Genomic DNA, 7,289 nt, shown 5'->3' on the forward strand with positions numbered 1-7,289 from the left:
TAATAAATATACATGTTTCTAAAAATATATAAGTATGTAGGAAAGGCGATTATACAAATAATTTTATCCGTGTCTCTGTTTATTACAATGAACATTTTAAAATTAGAATACAGTCGCTGATTTTTCTGATTCTTTAGTCCCCCGTGACCTTTCGTTACGTCTACAAGTGAATATTGCTAGAAATCGGGTTTCAATACCTGTGACAGGCAGAGTATAAATAACTCATTTAATTTGCGCTTTGAAAAAACACCCGATTTTTAAAGTACTTTATTCTTAGTAAAATATATGTTTTTTTACATAACAGAGGTAGAATCATTATCAAGTGAAAAGTCACGTGGTGACTTAGATAGTGTTCACTTGCAGCGCTCTTTGTTGACTCTAATATGTTATGCATATGTTGATATTCTGACTGATGCGGGTATGCATGAGTCGCTCAGCATGTAATACGTAGATTAATTTTTTAGTCTGTATTGTTTTTCACTATATACACTATATATACTATTTGATTATCCGTCTCTATTTTGAAATCGTTGTGTCGCTAATGTTTAGAATAGTCATGTTTGTTGCAGTTAGAAATGGATTTGTTCTTATTAGTGGATAATATGATTTATGTATGTAATTTAAAAAAAATAGGTTAATACATTGTCCACATTGCGTGAGAATATAATCTTCAGAGTGTTCTGGGCTTTTGTATTTTCTATATGATTTACTTACAGTATTTTGTATTTGTAATGTTTAATCAGAACAACATTTTGTTTCATATTCATAACTTGGTACTGTTGATCAGAAGATTGACAACTCGTCAGCACCACCTGCCTCCTACTCTTAACCAAATAGCAGGATTTACTGTCACAGTTATAACGCCCCTACAGATTAAAGTGTCAGTACTTCCAACCGCTCCACAATACTTTAATTACTTGGCCACGCCCAGTGGTGGGATTCAAAAATTTTAAGAAGGGGTTCTCTCAAGGGAAGGCCTCAATAATAACGGGTTCTCTTACTTTTCCGGAAGTCTATACTGATACATCATTTGAAAAGGAAAATAATGGAAAAAGTGCTTTAAAATCTTTTATTTATTTCATTTTAAAAATTTCCAAATAGTCAATTGATTGTCATCATATTTGTCCGTTTTTTTTCTGTTTCACTCTATTATCATCTGCACTGTGATTATTGCGAAGCCATGTTTTAACAAAAGGAGTAGCATCCCATAAATCGAAAGGAAGGCCAATAAGATTAATCGTCAATAGGTTTCTGACATTTTCTACTGTGAGGCGGCTTCTTTTATCTGAGTATATAATATTCATTCTTGAAAACCCTCTTTCTGCCTCTGCAGAACTGATGGCAATCGTATTCATAATGGTTTTCGCCTTTTGTATACTCTCAGGAATTACAGGATTATTAAAATCTTTCAGGACATTTTCCACATAATCACGAAAATCATTAATGGGAATGTTGTGATGAAATATTTTACAGAAGCCATTCAACTTTTCTTCCGCAGCTTTCCATGGGACAACAATTTCCTGAATATTCCAAGTATTTGGTTCCAGCAAGTTCAGCAATTCATGAAGTTTGTTGTCAGCTTCCCGGTCATTGTTCTTGGATATTAAATGATCGCAGTCCATCAGCCTTTTTTTCATATTTTCGATTATTACATCAAGTAAATTGTTACGAGGAAGTCTAACAAATCTATTATTTTTGATAAAATGGATATCCTTAAATTCATCAGAAGAAATTCTATCGTCGATTTCTTTTCAAATGTTCCAATACCTTCTTTCAGTATTTCAAAAGCCTTAATAGATCTCTTTATCAGTTTCTCAGCTCTTGACAAGGTTAAACATCTAGCTTCAAGGGCATCAGAAAGTAAAGAAATTTCTGTCAGTATATCTATCATCAGTGCCAAGTCATGAAAGAAATATGTATTGCCAAGACGCGCAGCCATTCCTGAAAATTTCGTGTCACTAGAGAAATATCTGTACAATGCTGGATAAACACGCCATACAGCAAGTGCAGATCTCAAACTGCAAGCAGCCCATCTTGGTCCCAAAACTCTTCCTATCTTCAGAATTTGATGGCCAAGTTCTTCTGAAATTTTGAAAAGGTCCATTTGGTTTTTGTTTGATTGGTGAAAGATTGTGTAGATTTTATCCATGAATATTTTGAAGTGATTCACTTGTTCTACTTCTCTGACAGAATCATCCAAAATAAGTTGTAATCGATGATTTAGGCAATGCCAAATGATAATATTGGGAAATTGCTTTTAAATCGAGCGCCCACTCCAGAATTACGGCCAAGCATTACGCTTGCCCCATCTGAACAGAAAGCAATCAAATTAGTTTTCAAATATTCATTATCGAATCCGGCACGGTGCAAACTGTTCAACAATGACGTGTATATTGTTTCTGCTCCTCGTCCATTCAATTCGACCAAATCCAAAAAAATAGTTGGAGATATATAGCAGTCTTCAATCTTTAAGAAAGTAACGAGTACGGGCTTACTGGATATGGTTGAACTTTCATCAATGATGACACAGATCTTTAATTTCTGTTCAATAATTTTGTGAATACCTCTTTCCTTATCTCATTTGCAATGTGATCTGTTATTTTCACAGCAGTTTTTCGAGAATGGAGTCCAATACCCAAATCTACTCCATTTTTCATTTGAAGCTGAATCTCATCTTTGACATCAGAAAAGGGACGATTTCTTTTTGCTAGACTGTAGATTGTATTAAAACTCTATTAGTAGAATCCACATACTTGCTGTTCAATTTGTCAATGCATTTCTCAATCGAATTATTAGCACGATCTTTTCGGTGCGTAATACAAATGCTGTGAGCTTTTGATGAAAAGTGTTTATTCATCTTCTTTCTTAGGAAGCTTGTTGAATTTTTTTATCTCTTCCAGAAGGTTGAACACTGCAAGTGACCCATTCTTGTGACATGTGAATTCCTTTCATGTTCACTAATTTAAAATAAAATTTGGAACATATATCACATCCAACATTTTACTACGAACAATCAACCCATCGTACTTTTCCTTGAAGTTCATATACTGTTCTATACTCCAGCAATCTGGAAGATCGAGTGTTTCAACTTCTTCACATTTACCTTCAGCGACATTCGCAGTACAACTTTCATTAGAATAATGCCGTAAAATTAACTTTGTTTCATCGTCATTTGCATCTTGCTTTAAAGGTTCGGTTCTAGGAACTTTACGAAAAAAGCTATCCATATCCTTTTGTCTCTTCATTTTAGGGTCCGACGTCCGAGCACTGAAATGAAAAGTATTTTTAAGACCTTCACTATAAAACTTATGTAAGGTCTTTATGTTAAATTACTTTCTTTTACAGAGTGAGGCGTAAATATTGAAACATAATTTAAAACTAAATTAGACTGATAGTTAAACAATACAGTTATAAATGGAATTAGACACAGAAAAGTTGAAAAGAAAATAATAAATTACCTTTCTTTGTTCCGAAATAAAAGATGTGCTACAGCTGAGTGAAACTGTAGTTTATAATTCCCGCCTTAGGACAATTTAATTGAACTTAATTGGGTTGAACTAATTAATTGAACTTTACGTATGGATTGAAAACACAATTTAAATAGAAATTCACTTACTTTATGATGCTTCCACGAAAAGTATTCGAGAATAAATGAGTCAAATTTCAAGGGACTTGATTATATACAAATGAAACGAGAAATCAATCATAGTTAGACCCTTCGTCCGTTAAAGTAAATACTGTTTCAAAGATGGCTAAAGACACGTCGAACATCGACTAACAACAGAAGCATTCTATTCGATGCCACGTCACACTAGCTGAATTGTGGTTTGCCAGCCATCAGTCAGACAGCTTGCTGCGCGCATTCCGAAAAAGCATCATGACGAGATGAATAAGCTGACAAAGTTGAGTGCTGAGCATAGATAATAGATAATGTAGATAGCCAGACTGACTTCCGCGTTGTGACCAAAATTCTATTGAGAAAGTTGATGATGGGGAAAATCGATAGAGTAAGTAACGCTTGCCACAAGCGGCTGCAACCGACATGTGTCTGCCCATGTGTTTCCTTCGTACTTACAAGTAAATCACTTGAATGTAGAATTCATTCTGTGGTCTTCACGTCATTCATGCATCATCTGCGTCGTCTCCACTCTTATTTTTTATTGATTGAATAGAATGGGTAATGTAAATTCTGAACGAACCTCGATGACAAATCGAAGAACGTGCAATGCGTTTAACTGCCGAAATTATCGTGTGAAGGGATCAGAAATTTCTTTTCACCGGTTTCCATCAGATCATGAATTACGTACAAAATGGATTTTAGCCACACGGCGGGAAAATTTTAATCCTTCCAAATCGGCTGTCCTCTGTTCGAAATATTTTGAGTCTGACTGCTTTATCGATTCAGATTGTTCTTTTTCTATATTATCGCGAAAAAGACTGCATGGAAACGCCGTTCCCAGCATTTTTGACTTCCCTGACCGTCTTCAGCAACCGCCTATCAAGAAAAGGTGCACCTCAACTTCAGCTGTAGGGATTAAGTCGTATTGGAAATTGCCTCTTGCGTATTTTCTTGTTAACGGAGTTTCTGGTAAATTTTTACATGAAGTTTTGCGAGAAGCAATAAACAAACTTTTTGAGGCTAGAGTGACCTGACCATTGTTTCAATCACACTTGTGACGTTCCCTCCTCAGATTCCTTGCCGGACGTGACTCTTTATTGTTCTCAAGGTCTCTGCGGAGAGCACACTCCTGTTCGCCGGTCAGTGCACAAGGACAAAAGCCTACGTCACCTCCGCAGTTATGGGGGTGTTGCGTAGCCCGCGCGCGGTTCACAGTGACCTTGTTCTTTGCCACTCTTTGGTATTCTTCGGTCTTCAGGCCTTTTCAGTGCCTTAATATAGTACGTCTTAATTTATTCAAACTAAGTGCTCTATTTCAGCTCTAAGTATGGAAATGATTAAATCTACTTATTACGTTGATGTGAAGACATGTAGGCCTACTATACGATCTTCTTTAACTTATGAATGGGGCTTAAACGAATGCACGCTTATGATGACTCGTGCATAAGCCGACATGACTGCAGCGCAAGCAAGCGAGTTACTTACTCTATCGATTTTCCCCTGTAGCGGGAATGGTAATAGGAAAACGGTCACACGCGCCGACATGCAAATGGGTGAAGTGTGGCTATCTACTTTATCTATTATCTGTGGTGCTGAACTCCGGAGACAGTTTCCAGATAAGCCTTCTGTCACCCCACAACATCTGGGGAAAATTTGTCATGGAATGCTTTTCACTCTGAAGAAACTGCAAGCCGCCCCAGCCGACAGAAATCGGCCTGACGTGAAGGCTGAAAGGAAAGACTATGCCCTGTGGTTCATGGAGACGGCACTTCGCGCACCCCGTGTCATCTACATCGACGAGATGGGGTTCAACGTATGGACAATTAAGAAACTGACTGCATTCACTTGACGAACTTTGTCAATAATACGGTCTGCGATTTTCTCATTAAATCTTTCTTGTCGAAATGTGTGATGAAGTGTGACGCAATCAGTTTCCACGACATCAACAATTCGACGGTATAATTGAAGCCATCAACGGGTTCGCTAAGCTCAAAAATTTTTAAGAACGGGTTCGCGCGAACCCCCTGAATCCCACCACTGGCCACGCCCAACCTTGGATATGTATATGTTGCCCCTGTATCGTCGTAGTCCCGTTATAAAAGGCAAAATTCTGTTTCCTTGTTGTCATGGTTAGCAACTGATAAGATTACTTGAGTCTACTTATTGATTACTAAATGTATATATATATTTAGAGAATATTAATACTGATAAAGTTAAGTAAATTAACTCAAAATCAAAAGGAAGGACGGCATTAAAAACAGCAAATCCAAACCTCTGACTAATTATATTGTTATAACCAAAAACAAGCCGAAAGAAAATAAAATCGCTTCACTAATTGAAACGAACCCAGGGTACAAGCTATAATGTGGGATATAAAATGTACCCTAAATTTTGGGGGCGACTGTCTTAATTACAACTGATAGACCGTGTATCCCCACCGTAATGTGAGTCCTATTCCCTCTGTCATGTGTTTATTTTGGCCATTTGAATCAGGCAAAGCCTAAAGCCGAAACTGAAAGTTATTCATAAACCTTTGGTTATTTAATATAATTTTATTTCGTATGAGTATCCAACTTATTACGTTATGTACGTTAGGTATGACTATTTCAGGTAACCGGAAATTTGAATTTAGTAGTTAATGAACTATTAATATGCATCAAAACTATATTATTTGCCAAGAAGATTGATACACACTTTCCTTTTTTAACGCAAATATATACTTTAATATACAAACATAAAAACAATACAATGTATAATAACGGTTATTACTAATAGATATTACAATTTTTTTTGTTATACACAAGAGTTTTATAAAATTATTAATAATACTGAGTTTTATATTCGCTGTAAAACTGTATATTTTACCAATGATCCAAGTCCACGACGAGAAAATTCTGGGTTAATATTGTTGCACCTTGCTTAAAGGTGAATTTTCAACAAATTTAATAATTGCCTTAGACACTGTACTTTGGTTAGGTATAATTCCTGTGTGGTTGCCATATTTTTAAACACAATATATGCGGGTCCTCGAACTCAAGTTCCTCTCGGTCGTTCGGCTGTTTCCGTGACGTTTTACAACTGTGACGTAATAGTTGCCAAACACGCTTCGTTGCGCGCCGACCATTTTGTTCCTTTCAGTGCTGGTGTTTTTTGTAAATCTATTAGTGCTTTTTCGGATTACATACTATGTGAAACTATTTTTTGTCTTGATATTGCTACTTTATGTTTGTTTTATGATAACATGGTTTACTGCGTTGCTTATGGTTGTAAAAACGGTTCGGCATCGAGCAAAAGCTTCTTTTCGTTTCCGTGCAAGGAGAAGGAACCGGCAAGGGGTGCGGATGGTCAATAGAAAGAACTGGACTCCTTCACACCCTGCAAAACTGAAACAAACATCTCATTGGGCTTTGAAAATATTGATACACTTGAGATGACTAAGTAGGATTATAGTTTTGGATAAACAGTATCTTTAATTGTAGGTTAAACTCAAATATACTATTTTAGGTTTAACTGCATCTTGAAAAATACACACTCGTGACTTGGTTCCTCATCACTGAAGGGACCATTCAAGTCATCAAATTCATAGTACGATACTTCCAAGACATCGATATTCAGGCAACTTCCATCAAAGCCTCGAGTCTGGGTAATGCACTCTTCATCTTTTAATCGA

General features: G+C 36.4%; 1 long non-coding RNA gene across 1 annotated transcript; it reads right to left on the reverse strand.

The window, feature by feature from the left end:
• Window positions 1-3,021: 3,021 nt before the first annotated feature.
• LOC143222560 (uncharacterized) lies at window positions 3,022-4,164 on the reverse strand. The gene is made up of 2 exons (XR_013012312.1): window positions 3,617-4,164; window positions 3,022-3,267 (listed from the first exon to the last, which is right to left on the reverse strand). It is a non-coding gene; the product is annotated as an uncharacterized LOC143222560 (long non-coding RNA).
• Window positions 4,165-7,289: the final 3,125 nt, after the last annotated feature.

Source organism: Tachypleus tridentatus, chromosome 8 (genome assembly GCF_004210375.1).
Source record: "Tachypleus tridentatus isolate NWPU-2018 chromosome 8, ASM421037v1, whole genome shotgun sequence".
NCBI lineage: Eukaryota > Metazoa > Arthropoda > Merostomata > Xiphosura > Limulidae > Tachypleus > Tachypleus tridentatus.